The 21,266-nt window shown below is 36.2% G+C and overlaps 1 protein-coding gene across 1 annotated transcript in view; it reads left to right on the top strand.

The window, feature by feature from the left end:
• The window catches only part of KLHL1 (kelch-like family member 1), a 164,750-nt gene that overhangs the window by 51,700 nt on the left and 91,784 nt on the right, over positions 1-21,266 (top strand). The gene's annotated exons all lie outside the window — the stretch shown is intronic.

Genomic DNA, 21,266 nt, shown 5'->3' with positions numbered 1-21,266 from the left:
TATTAGTACTGTTGTAACTCCTCTCCTTGTGTTGTCCCACTAAACTGTCCTTATCTCAACCCATGAGGTTCTACCTTTTTTTTTTTTTTCCCCTTGCTGATTCTCCTCCCCATCCCACTGGAGGCGGTGGGAAGGGGGGAGGAGTGAGCGAACAGCATCCTGGTGCTTTGGTGCCGGCTGGGCTTAAACCACAACACCAGAGTATTTACATTCTTCTCAGTAGTTTCAGATTTCAGTGGAAAAGGTCATTCTTTGAAACAAAGACATTAAATTCTAGTGGTGCATATAGTTCTACATAAACAAGGATAGTTACTCCATTTTCATTAGTTGAGTAAGCAGCGATTTCTTATTTGCTGCTGTGATTTAATATTTATTCAGCACATGTATTTGTTTTGTAAGGGATCAGGTTATAATTTCAGTCATTCATTTCTTTTATAATGGAAAAGCTCTTGTGGATTGATTGAAGAAAAGTGAGGTATAAACACTGTCATGTATAATACATCTTTGGTTGTCAACAGCTGTGTGTAAAGACTGTACATTGATTTAGCTTAGAACAAAAAATATCCTTTTCATTTCCATTACATATCTCTATACAACATACTCTAAGTAAACAAAAATGTTAGCCAATACCTCTTATACAGTAAAACTGAAAAATGTACAGCTATTTTATGTTTCTTTCCTTCTTATTAACAAGTCTTCTTTCTTCAGTATGACAATGTTATATGCTTTATAATTATGCAAATTTTATCTAACAGGTTTCTGGCATGCTGAGATCAGAGATGCCTAGGATGAGAAAGTCTTAGGAAGGAGGCTTACGGGTTTGTTTAACTAATGAATGCAAGAGACAGAGCATTCTGCATTAGTTCGTGTTAATGTAGATTTAATAGATAAATGTAAACAACACCTTATTTCCTAGTTGTTCATTTTCATAACTTTCTTATCTTTTAGACTGTGATCTGTTCTAGGCAGTGCTTCTTCAGTGTGATTGTGCTACCAAAACCTTTTATTTTTACATTACCCCGTGTTTATTTAATTCTCATTTCTGAATTGACATTGAATAGAATTTAAATTTAATCAGATTTGTGGAGTACTCTGCATAAGATTAAGGGTGTTAATTTGTAAAGGGGAGAATTCTGTTCAAAATTTTTCATTTCATTAATTCTTTTTATTGTGGATTCAATCTCCAGTCCTGGTACAGAGCTTAAGCTTTTGTGTCCACTGGAATATTTCATCATCTTTAGAGTAAATAGGAAAAAAGGACTCTTAAGTTCTACCACCTTATTCTGTGACTACATCTTCATTAAATTATTATTTTTGACAAGTACTCTTTTTGAGGTCACAAATTTTTTTTATCTTTTTTATTTCAGTTCAACAATAATTTGCTTAGTTAAGTCTGTGTATTTTTGCAAAGTTAATCATGAAAATGTGTATCAAACTCAAGTAATTTTCTGAACCTTCCTTGAGCAGTGTATTTCCATCAGTGTCTGTTGTCGGGTTTTTTTCCTTATAACAGCAGTAGAATTCTGTAGTCTTCCCTGCTTACAATGAATTGCCCAGACAAGGCTGCTCAAGAAATCAGTCTGACATGATTTATAAAATAGATCCTACTGAGAAGACACAGATAGTAAAAATCAAAATATTTTTCATCTATTTTATTTGAGGTCCTGTTAGTTCTGACATGTTATTTTATACTTCTGATAATTTAAACTGATCTTCCTAAATGCAGGAAGTTTCACAGGTATACTGTAACTTCTGGCATAAGTAATGGTGTTCTTATGTACTGATGTGCAAAACTGCATTTTGGAGAGTGAATTCCTTTTACTGTCTCTGGGAGGGCGCAGCAAGTCACGGCTGTGTTCCAAAGTGGTTCCAGAACGGGTAGATTAATAGAATTGCAGAGACTCTTCCATTTCTGAAACTAAGGTATGCCTGGCCCTTTTCTGTATCACTTCCATTGCAATTGAGGAGTTGAGCTGTGATTTCTGTTTATATTAGTTAACTTTAAAAAAAAAAATTAAAAAAAAAAGAAGTGATGTAAGTTAGCAGAATGTATTTATTTAGATCTGCAGTTTTACAAAAACGAATTGTGCCATTGGCGGTGATGGATTAGTATCACCTAGTTCAAAGTCTTCAATAGTTCTAGACCTGTCAGATTTTTTTATCGTTTTAAGAACAATGTTTTGTGCTTGACAGCAATATAATTGTTCAGAAGGTAAAGTGCTGTGCACTGCTAACATTAATAAAATAAATATCCTACCCTTCAACCCCTTTCAGCAGAGTTACGTCAAGTCAGTGTAGCTGCTGTTTGCAGTAGGATTAAACAAAGCAGAGCAAAGCCTTATGATGCTGCTATCACAGCCAGATGGGTAAGGAAATTACTTTTCCCAAAAATACAAAGGTTAAAGAGAATTAATTCAATTGTGTTTCATTAAAGATTTCCCTACAAGTAGTGTAGTCCAATCCCCTTCTTCTGTATCCTACCCAGAATTAGGTTTTTAAGACTTTTAGTTGAAAGTTCAAAACAACAGAATCCATTGTAGTAGGGCACATTCATTTGTTTATGTAACTACATTCAATATTTTTTAATAGCAGTATCTAAAATTCAGGTAGTACAGATATATGTTTAAATTGGATGACTTTCTGTACAGAAAACATTGGGGACTGCTTCCCATGTTGTATATAACATTCCCCAAAAAGCCATGTATTAGTTGCTGATATGGATCTTTTTGAAAACATGCCTTTCTGAATTTTAAGTCCACTGAAATACTACAAATAGTAGTAAGTGATTGGAAAATGTATTAACTTATCAGGATAAGCTCTTTTTACCCAGTACATCAGAATTTCCTTAAAAGGAGTGAGAAAACAATGAAAAAGAAAATGAAAGAAAATTTTAAGGGTGTTTTCAATGGCAAGACCATCTGTTAAGCAGCGTTATGCATGCTTTAGGTTAGGGTAGCTCTGAGATCGCTCTAATGGCCTAGCGTTAATTCGGCATCTGAGACCTGCCAGGCACAGTTTCTTTAACTTTGCTCATTTTAAAAGAAGGTTAGAGGAAAGAAAAGACTGACAAGTTTTATTTAAAATTCCTTTCCGATGACTATTTTTTAAAATTTGTTTAGTAATATTGAGAGTGAACTTCTATTTTAGATGGACATGAACTGCTCCATGTGGAATAAACACGTAAGCAGAGAATTTCTATACTGCACTTGGAATAATGAGCTTATTTGGCTCATAACCATTTTGCAACCATGCAGTTCAGTTATTTTCTTCTCTGTTTTGCACTATTAATAATTTTGGTGGTGTTTTACCTCCAAAGATTTCTACTGAAAAAGGTATTGACTTAAAAAAAGAAAGTGTTCAGGTTATTCTTTTAAAGTTTTGGTGTTTTTTTTTTTCCTTAGCTGAATGTGTGAAGATTGAAGATGTTAGGAAAAAAAATCAAAATAGGACAAAAAATTAAATGTGTGGAAAAAATCACAAGAAGCTTTTTCTTACAATTTTACCATTTTGTGTTTTGTTTTAAAGATATTTGTTTTGATGTGGATAGCAGAAAAGCCCAAAGATAATTTAGTGATATTGTTCACATTACTGAAATAAAATAAAGTGGAAAACAAGAGAGAAGAATACTGTAATGGATATGGATTAAGTAAATTAATAATTGCAATTCCTTAATCTTGGTTTGGATTAATTCCTGTCTGCATACACACATGTATATTTATATAAATATGTGAGTTATGTATAATCTCTCCTGTTAGTCAGAAAATTACATCCTTTTTATTTTGGTATCTCTTAAGTTTCAGTATGTGCCAAGAAAGTGCTGATGCATCATCCCCCCATATATTTTAAGTTACACAGTAGGGCTGTTAATCGGCATGCAGTAATGTTAATGTTGTAGTTTGCTATGAATAAATTCAAGCTGAGTTGAGGTTGGTTTTCTTTTATTATATCTCAGGTATTTTTATGGGGGGGGGTTGTTGTTTTTTGTTGTTTTGGGGTGTGTGGTTTGTTTGTGGTTTTTTTTTTCTTTTGCCTAGGATGCTCTGTATTTTCTGGAATTCTTCTAAAGGTTAATCAGTGTTCCCATTTCTTATCTTGGTAAAACATAACCAGAATTCTCGTGCTTTATCTTAATCTATTCTTACATGACCTATTTTGTTATAAGTTTTGATTTAACAAAAATATATCATACAGATCTTAGTGTTGCCAAATGGAGAGCAACACACAGTCTGCAGACTATCTGAATGACATGCAGCTCTAGTCAACGTTATCGGTTTTTAACTGTAGGCTCACTACTGAAACTATTCAGAATTTTTCTTCTGATGAAGTTCTGTGCTGCATCTGTATGAGGACTAACCGTATACTCAGTTGCATTAGAGAGCGGTTTGAAAGACATAATTATTCCCCTCTACCCAGGACTCATGACGCCTTAACTTGAATGTATTTTCCAGCTGGTGGTGTTTCAGTTCAAGAGCAAATTAAACCAGCTATTAAGCTGAAGCAGGAAACACATAATATGTGAAGAGAACCTGAGAGGACATTCATGAAGAAAGCTAAGGGGGACTCAGTATTTTCAGCTACCTATCAGGGGTTGTAGAAAAGATAAGATCATTTTCTTCATGAAGGTGCACAATGAAAGGACATTGGGCAACAGTCCCAAGTTGGAATTTCCAAATTAAAAATATTTCTTCACAGTGATAGTAGTACTCATTGTAGCAGTTTTCTCAGAGGTTGTGGAGTCTCTGTGCTTGGAAATATTCAAAGCTAGACTCAACAAGGCCGTGAGCATCCTGACCTATGTTTGAAATTAGCCTTGATTTAAGCACAGGTTGGACTAGATGACCTCCAGAGGTTTCTTTCTACCTGAATTATTTTATGATTCTGTTTCATCAGGCAACCTGATACATTTAAGTCTAAATTTACTACATTTCATTGCTGTCCAATCAAGGGAAAATGTAATATTCACAAAATAATCAGAAGTAATTCTTTGTGACATTCCATAATTTTCAATTTTCAGTAGAATTTATTCCATCAGTAGTTATTCTTATTTTGCTGTTTATTTTCATGAGATTAGAGCTATGATTCAGATCATATTCAAAACCCTACAGTGGAATGTCGTCAGTGTGGATATATATGTGTATGCGTATACATATACACGCACTATACAAGTGATCTTACTGTCCAAGCTCCCATTACAAAAAACACAGTTTAATCAATAATATCTATAATCTTGGACTTGTTATTCATGTCATTGAAATGAAGATAATTTCAAAGAAATGAAGTAGTTCTTGTAAATTATGACTAGATAGTAGCTGCTAGACAGGTGACTTTGTAAACTAAGCACATTCTGCAGGTGAATTCATGTTCAGAGAAATGAGAAAGGGAAATTTTGATTTTTTATATACTGGTTAAAAAGCCAAAACTCTCAATGTAGGAGTGTAACTGTAAATTTTACTGCATTACTATAGTGCAGTTTTATAATGAGCAAACTGTGGATTTAATAAGTAGTGTAGGACACACAAATTAAACCACATATTTAGAAGATAGCAACTTGTACGTCTAATCGCTCCATAAGGGAAAGCTGTCAAAACTCTGGAAATCACTAGCTATTATGAAACATTTACTTCTACTCTGAATTGGACCTCTGACAAGATTGTAACCAAAACCAATCAATCTTCCATCACTCTAGTGCTTTTCATAAACTGAACACGCTGATCATTTTGATTCTAAAGACATGAGCCATGTACAGACACACAGAGCAAGCACTAAAAATAATGCTAAACTTCTCTGCTAGCATTCTGAGGATCAGTATTTTAGAGACATCCAAACTTTGTCTTTAAGCCAGTTGAATTCAGCTGTAAAATCTACTCAAAGTTCATTCTGATGGTTGTTACTCCTTTGCTTAGGTTTAGACAAAATATGAGATTATTGAGTTGTGAAATTCCTAGGGGTGGTTAAAACTTTATATTAATTAGAATTTGATTATAATTTTTGAAAGGTATGATCTAAGAATTTATTCAGAAGTACACCTCATTGTTTTCCTATTGACAGTAAATCTTAGAAATTTATTGCCATAACTTTCTCATAAAAGTTGGTATCACAATGTGCTTCCCCAGAAAGGATTTTGCAGGCATGTTTTTAAACAGTTTTTCTTATTACAAATTTCAAACGTATCAGCATAAATTAATTAATTCTGTAAAATAAATTCCTGAATTAAAATCCACTTTTTTTGGTAGTTAATTAGCATTTGAATAGCATATGTTAAAGTAATCTTAGTTCTTAACATTCTTAATCTGTCATATCCATCAGGACCTGCTGAGATGTATTGCAGTTGACTTCTTTACCGTACAATTGGTAAAAAACTCTTCCTTTTTACAAGTGATTGGACATATCTGGAATATATTTTGGAAATGTGATACCTGATTCAGTACCTCTTAAAGATTTTTGTTAAGCACCTGGTGGAAAGAGTAAATATATGAAAATATAGATACCAGGATGTTGCTGTACAAAGATGTAGAAATGCAGCGTAATGTCTGCTGCTGTCTGGTTTGATGTTTAATTAAATTGAGAAGGGTCAAGAGCAGCTAGAATTTATCATCACCTTCAGCTTTTCAGTAAAATTGAATGTTAGCTGAAAATTTGCTTATCTTAAAAGGTTGTATTTATTACGTACTATCTTCCTTACTAAGAAAAAAAATTGTGCTTGGCATTAAGTGACAGGTATGAAATATCAGTGTTTTTTTAACCTTTATCCTTATTCTTATCGTATTTTTGCTCCTATTTCTACTCTTACTTTCACTATATTTCTTTTATAAATGAAGCAGTATACAGAAAAAAACAACATAGGGCATGTTGCAATTCATGTTTCATCCAAGCCTAAGCCTTGCATCCTGTTTCAGAGAGATTTTTTCTTGGTATTGTTCAGAGGACAAAAATGTGCAGTTAGGTTATAGTATGTGTAAGTCCTGTGTTCTTGTGCTGAGTCAAATTAGCAAATTTAAGTCTAAATGCAACTACCCCAAAGTTATTTGGAGGAGGGGTTAGTCTGTGAGGCAAAGTTGGGAAAGCACAGAACTCAAAGCCATATAGCACGAATGCACCGCATTTAGTTCATTGAGTGGACCCAGTTTAGTCCACTCACTACTCTGTTTTGCACTGTCTCTGCCACTATCTTCTGTCCATACAGAATTAAAGCAGTTAAAGCTTTTTTGATTTTTTTTTTCCCTGATTTAATAAGACTGGAATGATGATTAGGAACTCCTCCTAAGAAACTGTATCCCAAAGAACTAGCTTTAGATAGGGTTATAAACCTGATTAAGATAACTTATTTAAGATTTGAAAATTTTAATATCCCATCAATTGTCTTGGTTGAATAGTCAGTCCAGTATCTATGGCAAAACTGTTGATGCACAGAAATATGTTCAAAATCAGCTTCAGTGGGAGTACACTGGATAATGTCTTGTTCATGAACACTTAGAATATTTTCTTGGGAGCTGATGAAATGGATTCATTCAGACTGAAGCCTGTCTTATTCCCTAAAATTTCTCAGATAGGTGTTTGAATTATTAAACTGTTTGAAACATAGACATCATACTACTGGTACTCCATATTTTGTGAAGGTTTTTGTGGCTTGCCTTCCACAGAGTATTTGTACTCCATAATCTGAGTATCTTGTCTGCAGAAAGAAGGTGATATTTAAAAAATGTCACTAGATGCCGTGTTTCCTTTTGGCATATTCAAGGTAGCATCCTCTTGACTGTACAGGATTTTGGCTTGCTGTTTAGTGACTGACTTTGCTTATGCACTACATAGGGAGCCTGAGCAACAAGTTTGGCTTTTGGATTCTGTTCTTCTCAAAAACATTAAAACCAAAAAATCTTGACAGAGAATCTGTAAGGCTGAGATAAAACAGATTTAATGTGAATGTTCAAGGTAGATAAGGCAAGAGACAGAGATTTAAATGAGTTGTTTACATTATTTGCTACCAATGGTCTTAGACCATATATTAACTCTTTTTTTAAAGTGGATAAGTCAGAATAATTATTTCAAAATGATATAAATGCTGGCAGATCACTGAGGCTATTTGGTATCGACCCAAGTATTCTCAAGGAAGTGTTAGCTTGTATGTAACGTAGCGTCTAAGTTGTCCTTGGTAAGAGAAAAATGGAAGCTCATAAATGGTGATAGCAGTGAGAGAGCAAAGAGAAAAAAAGAAAGAAAAGTCCCACAAAAAGCCAGACACCAATTAGCTTGATTTCTGTATAAATTGGTCAAACCATAATAAAGGAGAACAGACAGAAAGATGGATTAAAAAAATGGAAAAGAGTGAAAAATTTTGGTAAGGCAAACCCCATTTCACAAGTCTATGGGAGTCTGTGGACAAATTTTCTATTGTGTACTTGCATTTCCAAAAGTCCTTTGATAAGTCTGTTATTGGCAACTCTGAAAGAAACATAGCCTTAAAGGCATGAGAGAAAAGGTGCTCCTGTGGATTAATATCTGATTAACAATTAGGAGACAAAGGATCAGCATGGATGTACAGATGTCACTGTGTAAAAATTTACCAGTAAGGACCACAAAGGAGGTGTGTTGTGACTTACTCAATTAAACATTCTCATAAATTTTGTGGAAAAAGAGTAAATAATGAAATAAAATGGCTTTATGGACAGTATAAAATTAGGGAGGATAGTAAAAGCCATAGACTGTCTCTAAGAAGTTGCAAAAAGATCTTGTGATGCTATGCATATAATGCCAAAAAAATTAAATATTGATAAGGTAAAAGTAATGCAGGTGGAGGAATGATCTGTATATGTTTAATGATGGGATCTTAACTAGCTGTCTCTTATCAGGGAATGGAAAAAAATACGAACAACTTTTACTCATTGAGATCAGTTGTCTGCTTCTGAGAATGCTTGCTGAGCACTTTAGGTGGTTACAAAAGAGGTGGAGTTCTGGGGAGTATTAGGAAAGGACCAGAAAACAAAACAGGAAACACCAAATCCTACTCCTCTCTATGTTTTGTTTGCACCTTTAATACTGCTTGTATCTCTAGTTATCGCATCTCACAAAGAATGTATGAAAACTAAAAAGCACTAAAAAAAGGATCAGTGATGGTTGCATCTAAGTAGACTTGTGAGTATGTGCTACAGAGTGATCTGAAGTCTGAATCCTCTGCCACTGAGGTCAAATATCAATCCTGCAGCTTAGGTTTCTTTTTCATGGGAAGAAGCATGCGAGATGAGGCTGGTTGGTGTTCTGCTCTCTCTTTGGCTCACCTGGAGTAAAGTCATCTTGGAATGGCATTGCCAGGGCACTCTGTTTAGTTGTAGCTAAGGATAATAACTGAATAATAATTGAAAATGTGGGAAAGCCCCCTATCTCCATAAGAAGAGAGGTGTTTTGGTGGTGGTGGTGGTGGTTTGGGGTTTTTTTCTTGGCAATGGGGAAGATATGACTGCTGGAGACGCTGTAATAGACACATGTATTGGTTTTATGTGGCAAGGTTTTGGTAGCGAGGGGGGTTACAGGGGTGGCTCCTGTAAGAAGCTGCTGGAAGCTTCCCCTGTGTTCGAGAGAGAGCGAGCCCATACCAGCCGGCTCTAAGACGGACCCGCCGCCGGCCAAGGCCGAGCCAATCAGTGATAGTGGTAACGCCTCTGTGATAACATTTTTAAGAAGGAAAAAAGTTGGGATAGTGAGAAAACAGCCGCCAGAGAGAGGAGTGAGAACATGTAAGAGAAACAACCCTGCGGACACCAAGGTCAGTGCAGAAGGAGGGGGAGGAGATGCTCCAGGCGCCGGAGCGAAGATTCCCCTGCAGCCCGTGGTGAAGACCCTGGTGAGGCAGGCTGTGTCCCTGCAGTCCAGGGAGGTCCACGGTGGAGCAGATCTCCACCTGCAGCCCGGGGAGGACCCCACGCCGGAGTAGGTGGGTTCCCGAAGGAGGCTGTGACCCCGTGGGAACCCTGCGCTGGAGCAGGTTCCTGGCAGGACCTGCGGATCTGTGGAGAGGGGAGCCCACAGAGCAGGTTTTCTGGCAGGACTTGTGACCCCGTGGGGGACCCATGCTGGAGCAGTGTGCTCCTGAAGGACTGCACACCGTGGAAAGGACCCATGCTGGAGCAGTTCGTGAAGAACTGCAGCCCGTGGGAATGGCCCACGTTGGAGAAAGTTCGTGGAGGACTGTCTCCCATGGGTGGGACCCCACGTTGGAGCAGGGGAAGAGTGTGATGAGCCCTCTCCCTGAGGAGGATGAAGCGGCAGAAAATAACGTGTGATGACCGTAAACCCCATTCCCCGTCCCCCTGTGCCGCTGGCGGGGTTTGGCAGAGAATCCGGGAGTGAAGTTGTGCCCGGGAAGAAGGGAGGGGTGGAGGGAAGGTGTTCTGAGATTTTGGTTTATTTCTCATTTACCTTACTCTCGCTGATTTGTAATAAATTGAGCTAATTTTCCCTAAGCTGAGTCTGTTTTGCCCGTGACGGTAATTAGTGAATGATCTCTCCTGTCCTTATCTCGACCCGCAAGCTTTTTTGTTATATTTTTCTCTCCCCTGTCCAGCTGAGGATGGGGGAGTGATAGAACGGCTTTGGTGGGCACCTGGCGTCCAGCCAGGGTCAACCCATCACAACACATAAGATGTAAATGGCATGGAAAAGGAGAATGGGATATTATTTCCCCCAATTCAAGAATTGAGCTTCATCACATCTATTTGAGCAACAGATTTAAAAACAAACAAAAGGAAATATTTGCCTTTTACAGGTATGTGCTTAAGCTGTGTAGTTGACTGCGAGGGATTCTATGGAAACGAAACCTAAATAGATTCAAGGTGCTATTAAATAAATTGAAGAGAAGTCCACAAATGTCTTCTAAACATCTCACTCTGGAAATCGCTAAAATCACAAATTTCCAAAATCTGTGATACACAGACAAGATATAACATTTACCTTTTAAACTTCCTTCTAATCATTGTCAAAATTACATCTGGTCACTGGTCACAAATGGACCTCTGCTTGCTCTAAACCCATACAGCTCTTTTTAAGTTCTATGAGCAGTTAAACACTAAGTAACATCTAGGTACCTAAATTCTATGCAAGACTGTATCAGCTATCAATAAGCTTTTCTGTATAAATACCATATTTTTTAATGTAATGAGTACCTTCTAAAGCATTAGGGTACCAGGAGATTCAATTCTAAAAATTTAGCAAATCCTCATGTTGTTTTAAATTATTTACCTTAAAGAATGTTTATAACTCTCTTTAAAGTCATCCACCTTAGGCAGCATAATTTCAGGAGTAAATCTCATCTAGTAGCATTCTGTTTATTTCCAGAAGAAAGTATCTGTTTATTTGTGTTGATAAATAAAAAAGACATGAAAGAAATACGAAGATTTTAGATGAGTGATAAATAGTCTAGAAGTGGGTTTTTTAATTTTATGGGGAAGGTTATGTAAGGAACCACTGCCTTTGTAGTAAATAGCTTGGGAAGTTGAGTTTGGGTGCAGTTTGCTCATATCATTGTTTTAAAAAGTACAGATGATTTTTTAAGTGGTGGATTGTAAAAAGCATAGAATGATAATTAATTATGTAAGAACTTGAACACAAGCTAATGAAAAAAAACCCAAAACAACCAACAGTGAGACATAGCTATAAGGTTCACTTCTCTGCCTCCCCCTTCCCAATAAAAAACTGATGCTAAGAAATTACTGCATATTGTAGTTAGTTGACAGCATGAGATTATTTGATGGTAACATGCTGTGTTGGAGAGAGTGAAATGTAATGTCTGTTCCTTCCAAATTTGTAATTTCCAAAGCACCAATAAAACAAGAGTAACTGTCAGTTTAATCAATATTATATGCAGGATGACAAATCTTTTACAATTTCACTTCAGTCTGAAATTTGTCTTTTGGGATTCACACAGTAGGTTAATACATTTTTGGCATTCATTTAACAGGTTTTTTAAGTGTTCTATCAAAGACAACAACTTAATGTGACAAGTTTTCAGCAGCCTCCTATCTTGACAAACCACTTAAGATCTAAATACAGTGGTTATTTTACATTATGATATATACCATTATTTTGTTGGAAAGAGTATGGAAATCACCATTGTTAATGATCAGACATCTTTGTGTGAATTATTCCATTTTCTGAAATACTGAGGATTACAAAAAGTTTCTGTTATCTAGGGGAGGGGTATGTGTGGCTATTTTAATTAACTTTGTACCATAACACTGTGCCTTTAGAATTAATCTGGATTTAATAATGTGCTTGAAGGCTGTAAGTGCTGTCAGAAAGTAATTACCATATGACTTTCTTCAAACCTGTTTATGGAGTGGAGGTCTTTGGAAGTCCCCTTTATATAGAAAGGTGGCTCTCTCTCAGAATCCTTTTTGTGCTCCAATGTTTTTCTAATTTGGAACATATTCTCTTCTTTCATACTAATTAAGACTCTCAGGAATCCTTCAAATCGTGCTAGATGTTAGTTGAAAGGTAGATTAGAGTCCGACAATTAAAAACAAAGTGTGTGAGAGAATTATTCAGGCACATGATTCAGGCATTTCCTGAACTTTATATTTTCTGTATGATGGGGTATTTGTTTTCTAGAGTGTTCTTGGAAGGTATATACTTTTTCAATACAGTGATTTGCTATAAATTAATCGAAATGCTAAAGTTTTCATATGTCTCTGCTGTGATTTTTTTAGATGTTTGATTTCAGTTAAAATGACTACTGAATCTGAAATATTAACATAAACTACTATTTTTAAACATTTCACTCCTCAAACAAAACTGTAACTAAAACATTCTCCAGCAACAGCATATATCACATGTGAGACAAAACACATATGCTTTGAGATACATAATGAAGACAGAAGAAACACTGTTGTTGCAAATCTTTATAGTGTGGAGTGTAATAGAACAAGGCATTTTTCCTCTATGATCGTGCAATTCCCCATGGTTCGTTAGATGCATTTTCATTTTAATGGCTACTTGTTTTTAATTCAAGTTTGGAGTACAGGAATAGGAGAAAAGATTTCACTCTAATGCTCTGACTTAGGTTTCAATTGCCTTTTGGAATATTACCTTAATTACAGTATTTATTAATCATTTATGAAAGTAGAACCTTTTTTCATAGACATGATCTTGCATATGCCATCAGCCTTTGCTTTGTGCTGTATTCCATCACATTTCACAGGCTAAGTAGGGTCAGGATAGGTCAGTGAATGATTGTGAGATTACCAGTGAATTTGTAGGTGCTACCACAAGAAACAGTGTTAATGATTAAGTATCTTGTTTTCACTCCTGAACATTACAACATGGTGTTACAGGACACAGTACTGTGAATGAATTGTAAAAGCAAGACCACAAGCACTCAACTCCTTTGAGTTATTAAAGACCCAAGAGATTATTTTAAGGTTTTTAAGTTTTGGTGCTAATGGGCTCATTAATCAGAGTGAGAAATTCATAATAAGAACCAGTATATGTATAAGTGGAAGACAGATGAGTTCAAATGGGAAATTAGACACATATTTTAATGTTGAGGATGATTACTTCTGAAAGCCACTGCAAAAGTGGCAAATTATCCATCTCCAGATGTCTTTGAGATGATGCCTTTATAGGAAGCAATCTTCAGTGGATCAGATGTTATTAAGTTCAGAAGGGTAACTGAGTTAAAACTGAAAGGAATTCCAAGGCAGTTCCCTGCTGTGCAGGAAAATCTCCTCATGTAACCCCTTTTGTAAGCTGTGTCCTAAGTTATTACACTGGTTCTGACAGACCTGTTCCCTGCCCGCCCACTGGAAATCTGTTCTAGAGCTTGATGCTTTAACAGCAAGAAATATTTTTTTTCTGATTTCCAGCTTTCTTTTAATCAGATTTGATTTAGGTGAGGTTCCTGTTAGACTTGTTACCCTCCATTTTCCTTGTTTTCTTTTTCTATGCCTGTACTCATAGTAAACAGGACAGGGGCTCCATTAGGGCATAAACGTATGTGCTTACCTTGACATAAATGTTGAAAGGCTATACTTGTGCTTTTCTGCATCCAAACTTGGTTTGTGATATGGTTCAAGGGCCAGATTACACAGATTGCCACACACCTCTAATACCAACATCCTGCCTAGTTGTGGATTCTGCATAGTGAGTGGAGTAAACTATGGCACAGTGGCTGAAAGAATTCTTTGGCTCTAGCATACACCACAGTCATGCACAGCAAGTTACGTTGAATCTTGAGACACACTTGTAACCTTTGCTGAGCAACCCAGTCGCTAACAGTGCCACTTCTGAGACTTCTCCAACACTAATTTTGTCTTTACTCATCTTGCTTAAGATGCCAATTCCAACTCTTGGCCACAGTCATAAGTGCTCCGATATGGTGTGCTACCAGGTCTGAGTTGATCAACATGGGCTAGTAATTGCTGTACCTGCTACAGAATGAGTATGCATGTATGTCCCCATCCTGAGTGAGTTTTAATCTATCCACAGACAGCATATTCCAGCAATGGCCAGAAGCTGTGGGGAGTGCTGATGGGGCTCTTAGTAGAAGACATCCCTCTTCCCTAAGCTCATTATTTTACCCTGGTATTATCCTGCCCTGCATGATGTTGTAAGTGATAGTCCTTATGTCCTCCTATCCTAGAAAACAGTTCTGTTCCTTCTCCCATGGCAGTACAAGTTACAGAGTGGTTTATCTCCAGTGGTTGCTCCAGTGTTCGCTTGAGCATTTTTCGTATAAGGAGAAGCTGAGAGAGTTGGGACTCTTCAGCCTGGAGAAGTGAAAGCTCAGGGGGAATCTTGTCAATGTGTATAAATGCCTGATGAAGGGAATGAAGATGAGGTGGGCAGACTCTTCTCAGCAGAACTCAGTGACAGGACAAGAGGGAATGGACACAAATTGAAAAACATGAAATTCCATCAGAAGACAACACTTCTTTACTGTGAGGGTGGTCAAACACTGGAATACATTGCAAAGAGAGGTTGTGGAGTGACCTTCTGTGGAGATACTCAAAACCCTACTAGACGCAGACTCGGACACATTGCTCTATCCAACCCTGCTTGAACAAGGGCACTGCACTAGATGATCTCAAGAGCTCCCTTCCAATCTAAATGATTCTGTGATTCTCATTAGGGAAGCCACTGCGGCCAGACTATAAATTGGACGGTAGTTCAGAACTGGGGCAGCAAACTTGTACCAAAGCATAGTTACAGGAGCAGGGTAGGGAAGAAAGAAAAGTCATGCTAGGAGAGTAAGAAAGTGAGAGTGTTGTGATGACTATTTCCCTGGAGTGTTATAATTTAAACCCAGAAAACTGTTATTCTGTTATCTAGGCGAGAAGGGTTACATTCGTTCTGTGCAAACAGCACAAATGAAAAAGTTGGGGGAGCTCATATTTTCTGTATTTGGGGAGTACTAAGGGTACATCTCATACAAGTAAAAGCAAAACAAGACAGTCACCAGAGTCAGTGCAAGTGTGTATCCACACTTTACAATACTGCACCAATGTGACAATTTGCACTGTGAGTCTCTGTTTTTGTCACTCTTAGCCTTTTCAGTCCAAAATACCACCTGTGGATGATTCACAGTGCTGATCTCTTTTGCTATTTTCTTGAAATTGTGCTGAGAACCCTTCCAATGACAAATATATCAATCTGGGCCAATTCAAGTCAGGGAATGCAAATATTCCAGTTTTTTATGTCCCCAAATTGTGCTCCCTGGTTATATTAACCTTATTTTGGGAGGGTAAACTAACATTAAAAAAGATTCAAAAAGGGGGGGAGGGGGCAGAGAAAAGTGAATAATGAATAACATGAGAACTTGTTCACAGGCTACTAGAGTTCTGTTTTTCCTAGATACCATGCTAGGAAGAACGTGTTGTGCATGCACTGGGACTTAGCACCCAGAAGTTCCAGGGTTTATGGGATACAGGACTTTCCATAACAGTGTTGGAAGACTTCTTCAGTCAGGGGGAGCAAGTTGTGTACATGTCCTCATCCGTTTAGCAAGTTGTGTCTGTTTTGTGTACAGGTTTAGGCTTCTTGGATCTTCTTGGATGTGAAGAAGAATACGTGCAGCATGTGTCAGCCAAGATCCTTCAGCAAAACAGGAAACAAACATTAACTATTCTGACACAGTTAAGGAAACGTGCAAGATTAAGGCCCACTAGCTTGAAAGTTTTAGCCAGGTTATTTTGAAGAACTGGCATATCAGCAAATGTCTGGGACCAACTGGCAGTGAACTACAATTAGACTGTGAAAACTCAGAATGCTGCATGATATTAATGAAGAATCAGACTATAATCTGGCTAATTCTGCAGAGTCATATCCTAAAACCCTGTCATGGTTTAACCCCAGCCGGCAGCTAAGCCCCACACAGCCTCTCGCTCGCTCCCCTCACAGTGGGATGGGGGAGAGAATTGGAAGAGTAAAAGTGAGAACTCCCAGCCAAAACCAGCACAAACCTGAAAATTTTGAAAAAAAAGAATTCATTTAAAAGTTGCAAGTAAAAAAGGAAAATATTTAGATTGTGGTAGTCTAGTTTTGTCATCTAGAATTCTCTTATTAAGATTTCAGTATGCTGTGTGAGCTGGTATCCAGTCACAGTCTCTGCTATCCTCAACTTGCTGTCTGCTCTCCCTAAAAAGCAGCAGCTGCTGATCTCTCTTCCCAGTCATGAAGTTCAGAGGAGCATACACCTACATGATCTCTTTCCACTAGCTGCCTGTCCTTTGAATGCCCCAGCCTTTATATCCCTTACGTAATGGTGACATCAGGCTGGCATCTGGTACTGGAAGAAACATGTAGCTCTGGATTACATAGGGTAGATGGAGCTCACTCTCAGATAAAATCTGGGATTTGGCTAGAGAACCAGACGATGAGCATATTAATAAGTACTGGTCCTTTGTTTAATAGGAGTTTGGGAACTTGAAAAGCCCATTCTCCTTAGAAAAGAAGATAGGACAATAGGACAGTTTTGGAAAGGGGATGTGCTCTTGTATGATACACAGCTGATAAGGAAAACTGGGCGTACAAAACAAGAGGGCTGAATTCAATGTAGCACAGCAGCAATAATTCCAGACTGAAATAGTTTGGAGCTTGGCCAAAATCAAAATTGCCTTTCGGTTCTTTAGTGCTTCAGAAAGTATAGTATATGATTTAATATGGAAATCAGATGCACTGTTTATTCATTTATTTAAATGTTCTCATGAAAACTTAGGTTCTAAATTAAAAGCCGTGTGGTCTTAAAACATTCATTGACACTTGTCATGTACTATTTAAGTGAAAGGCTAGTGTATGGATACCTTTTTTTCAGCATTATTTTATGCGTTTCTCATTTTTTATTGGAAAGGCCACGGCATCAAAATGAATATAATGTAAAACTTCTTAAATAAGATCCCTACATCCAAACCCAAAAAACCTGCTAAGCATTTTACTGCCACGGCAACTCTGATGTAACAGGTTCTAAATAGCACTCTCAGAAAGTGACATTCTTTGTCAAGGTATGAAATAATTTCATATTTTTTATAATACCGAAGAAATTATTCTCAGGTTCTTCCTTACAATTTATACATGCTGATTAGTGAAATAAATGACATAAACATCAATGAGGACTAACTTGTGCAAGATAATTTGATTCCATGTGAAATAATGATCATTACAGGTCTTGATTTAAAAAAAAAAATCAAATTCATTTGTATTGATAACATCATTATAAGGATATATATAGTAGAGTGTACTTCTATTAAATTCCATTTGGTAATAGTTTAATTTCATTAGAGCATTTTTGTTCCTATGATACACAATCTGTTAGACTCAGATACTCAGGTGCTTGCTTATCTACCTTTAAAAACAGATATGTTTTGTTTACATGACTCTACTGTGCTAATACTTTATTGCCATTTAATTCTAATCCTGTGTGCTGCCAAGGTTTAAAAGTGAAACAGCTCTACCGTGGAAATGCTATGACCCCACAGCAATGGTTATTGCGTGATCATTTTGAGCAAGTGGTAGGGGAACTGAGTGAGACATAGCTTTCTCCAAGTGGGTTCAAAGACTTTCATACTTTCTACTGTAAGTTACCTTTTCTAATTTAAAAGCAAAAATCCGCTACTCTACTTAATTGAAACATTACAATTCTTGCTGAAGGGAAAGGCTAAGTGAATGACCCATGCAGGAGAGGCATTAGTCACAGCCCAGCTGATCTTAAGAGACTTATGAGACAGTGAAGAGCAAATGTACAAAGCTTCTTAAGTATCCGAGTCAAAAGTTAGAGGTCCTGAAAACTCATAGGCCTCTGTCACATAACCCTGGACATGCTTAAATGCTGAGTACCCTTCTTCTCAAAATTAAGGTTTCTCAGCCCATGAGGACCTAAGCATTCCTGAAAGCACTTCACTAGAGCAGGACTGAGTAGTTAATTCCTATCTTGCACCTTAATTTCAGGAGAATTTAAAATTTATTTCATTTATCTTGAAAATTTTAACCAGTAGATTACATACATCTTTCATATCTGGTTCCCTAAAGTGCAGACATGAAGACCAGTTATATTTTAAAAGAAAGGCAGATATTCTTCCACAATAAGCATATAATAAATTATTTCTGTTATGATAAAACAGCAAGCTGTTGAAATATGCTTTGCTGCTCCAAATGAAATGAATCTCAAGGAATTAAAATGTGATCTAGGAAATTCTAAACATTCAGTAGTTAATTTAGGAAATGCTAAATACTTGAAAGAGAGACTTTTTAGCTCTGAAGATCAAGAGCCTGGATTTTATTGCTGGTTTATATATATAAAATATATATAAATATACCATATAAATGTGTATATATATATATATACACAGAAGGTACAGTTATATAAAGATTTTTTATTAAATATCATTTTCTACAATACTCAGCCATGAATAACATGAAACTAGTGTCAGTCCAGATGTTCAGAAGAACAGTTTTGAGCTTATATGTTTTATCTGAAAACTTTGTTAGGTTCTACTTTCAGTCAATGGTAAATCAGTACAGAGGCTGGAAAAAGTTCTCCTTAAGCATATATCCAAATGAAAAGACAATTAAAAATGATAAAACACTTAATCAAACCTAAAATTATTATTCTGAATTTAGAGGCTCTGCTTTGAGTGTTGTTCAAAATTAATTAAGTTCTGTGAGTTCATAAAATGTATTCCACCATCGCAATGCTTCTTAGTAATATTAGGTCTTTAGATTAATATGCTCTTGCAAAGCTTGATGGTGGTTCCTATTGAAAAGTAGGGTTATATTTTTTTTCATAATGGGATTTAATATCAGTTTAACCAGCCTTAATTAAACTTTGGCTTATAAATCATTTTCTTGAGAAGTGCAATGGAATTTTCTGAGGTTTATGGCTTTTTAATTAAAACTAATTAAGCCAACTTGTGGTTAAGTGCCTGCAAACTAGTTCCCTTACATTTCCAAGCTATTGTATGATGTTCTAGTCACAATTTAAACTTTATCGGGACTCAACAGATTAAAACGTTTGGCCATAAAAATCTAGTTTTTTAGGTACCTATTGACATTTAATCAAGCAATTTAAAAAAAGAACTGAGTCATGTTTTGATCTAATTATCAGTTATGTGATGATAACTTAACAGCACAGTTAATACAGACCATGACCATATATATACCTTTGCTTGTTTGTTGTGTCAGCATCCCATTTTGGGTATATACGTAGAAGTAAAACGTTACTTATTGAAAGTTAAGTTTTACATATAAAAGTATTCACATTCATAATACTAAGCATCACTTTCAGTTTTAGCCAATTTATTCTTTTTGCACATATGTATTCGATGTGTAATTGCATTACACATTTCAATGAACTTCTGTCTGTCATGATTTTGTCATGCCTACGTCTGTATTATTAATCTCTGCTACCTTATATAAAATAATATGCAGTTAATTTTTAATGGATTCTTTTAAGCAGTAACTTTCAAATAATATGATGTTGGAGAATTAACATAATAATTTCCTTATATTGCATGGGGCAGGGGGAGGACAACATGTGACTTACTAGGGTCAGAGTATAATTCTGATGTTTTAAGTCTTGGCACCATTTTTTTTCTGTATTAGTTATATTGTCTCAGTAATACTGTGTTACTTCTATTTCAGTTCCTGATGACCAGTCAGTCTTTCCCCTGGCCCAGACCCAAACAAGCAATTATAGACAGTATTAATTTGAATTTTGATACACTAAGAACTGAACTGAGTGGGTGTAGCAGTGGAATTATACACTTCCCTCAGTTTTGATGTTCTTACACTTAAGTCCTTGACTGATGTTTTGTCATTCCTTCTGTGCTTCTCATCTTACTCTCACGGTCTTTCAAAAATATGATTATGAAATTCATTATTATCTTTTATCTACCAGATATTGTAACTTCTCTCTCCAACACTTTTTACATTTTTGTTCTATGTCAAAAATTAGATTTTTTTCCAGGAGGAGGGTCTTGTGCCTCCAGTCTATACGCGCTTCACTTTCTTCTTACAATTGTCTATGAATCAAGAATATGAGAACACATTTGCAATTTATTCACAGAGTTCAAGCACCCTAAAAGAAAGATTTGGAGAAAGATACCCTGCAGAACTGTGTTTCTGTTGTGTCCTGTTAATGTAGGGTAGGTAGTTCAGGGAGTGCTTAATTCAGTCCTTAGAATTCAGTCAATGAAACAGTTTTGTTTAGTTTATATAGTTTATATCTATGTTTTTATATAGTTTATATAGTTTTTGTTTAGTTTTTTATAGCTATTACTACGTGTGTTATAAATTTCAATACTGTGAGATTTTAATTGCTGTATATATTTTGCACGTTAGCTGGATGTTAACAATCTGTTCTAAACAAGTTCAAGAAATAATGCTAAGTTAATGATGTGGATCTTCTTCTCAGCCTTGTCATATGTATAGACAGCCATCATCTGGATATTGATAATAGAACTGTATATGACCGATACATTATTTAAGAAATAGATCAGATAGTGAAAAAATACAGGAAAGTGTAGTATGTGCATGTAAAGATTTACAATTTATTGAATGTGCTCAGTTACATCTGAGTTTATAAAAACTTCAAACAATATGCAGATCTGCCCTAGCCTTTACTAATTCTGACAATTTTAAATTGCAATATTATCATATAATCTTCATTTTGCTTTCTGACTATATTCACATATGAATTACAACTATAGCTGTTTAATTCTAATAATCTTTGATTTGTTTTTCTGATGAGCTGTAAGAGGGCTGGGCATGGCAGATATTGACTATGGGTT

This window comes from Haliaeetus leucocephalus, unplaced genomic scaffold, assembly GCF_000737465.1.
Source record: "Haliaeetus leucocephalus isolate CR32 unplaced genomic scaffold, Haliaeetus_leucocephalus-4.0 Scaffold462, whole genome shotgun sequence".
In the NCBI taxonomy this organism is placed as follows: Eukaryota; Metazoa; Chordata; class Aves; order Accipitriformes; family Accipitridae; genus Haliaeetus; species Haliaeetus leucocephalus.
The sequence above is the reverse complement of the archived record's forward strand: the minus strand, read 5'-3'. Positions and strand labels throughout refer to the sequence as shown.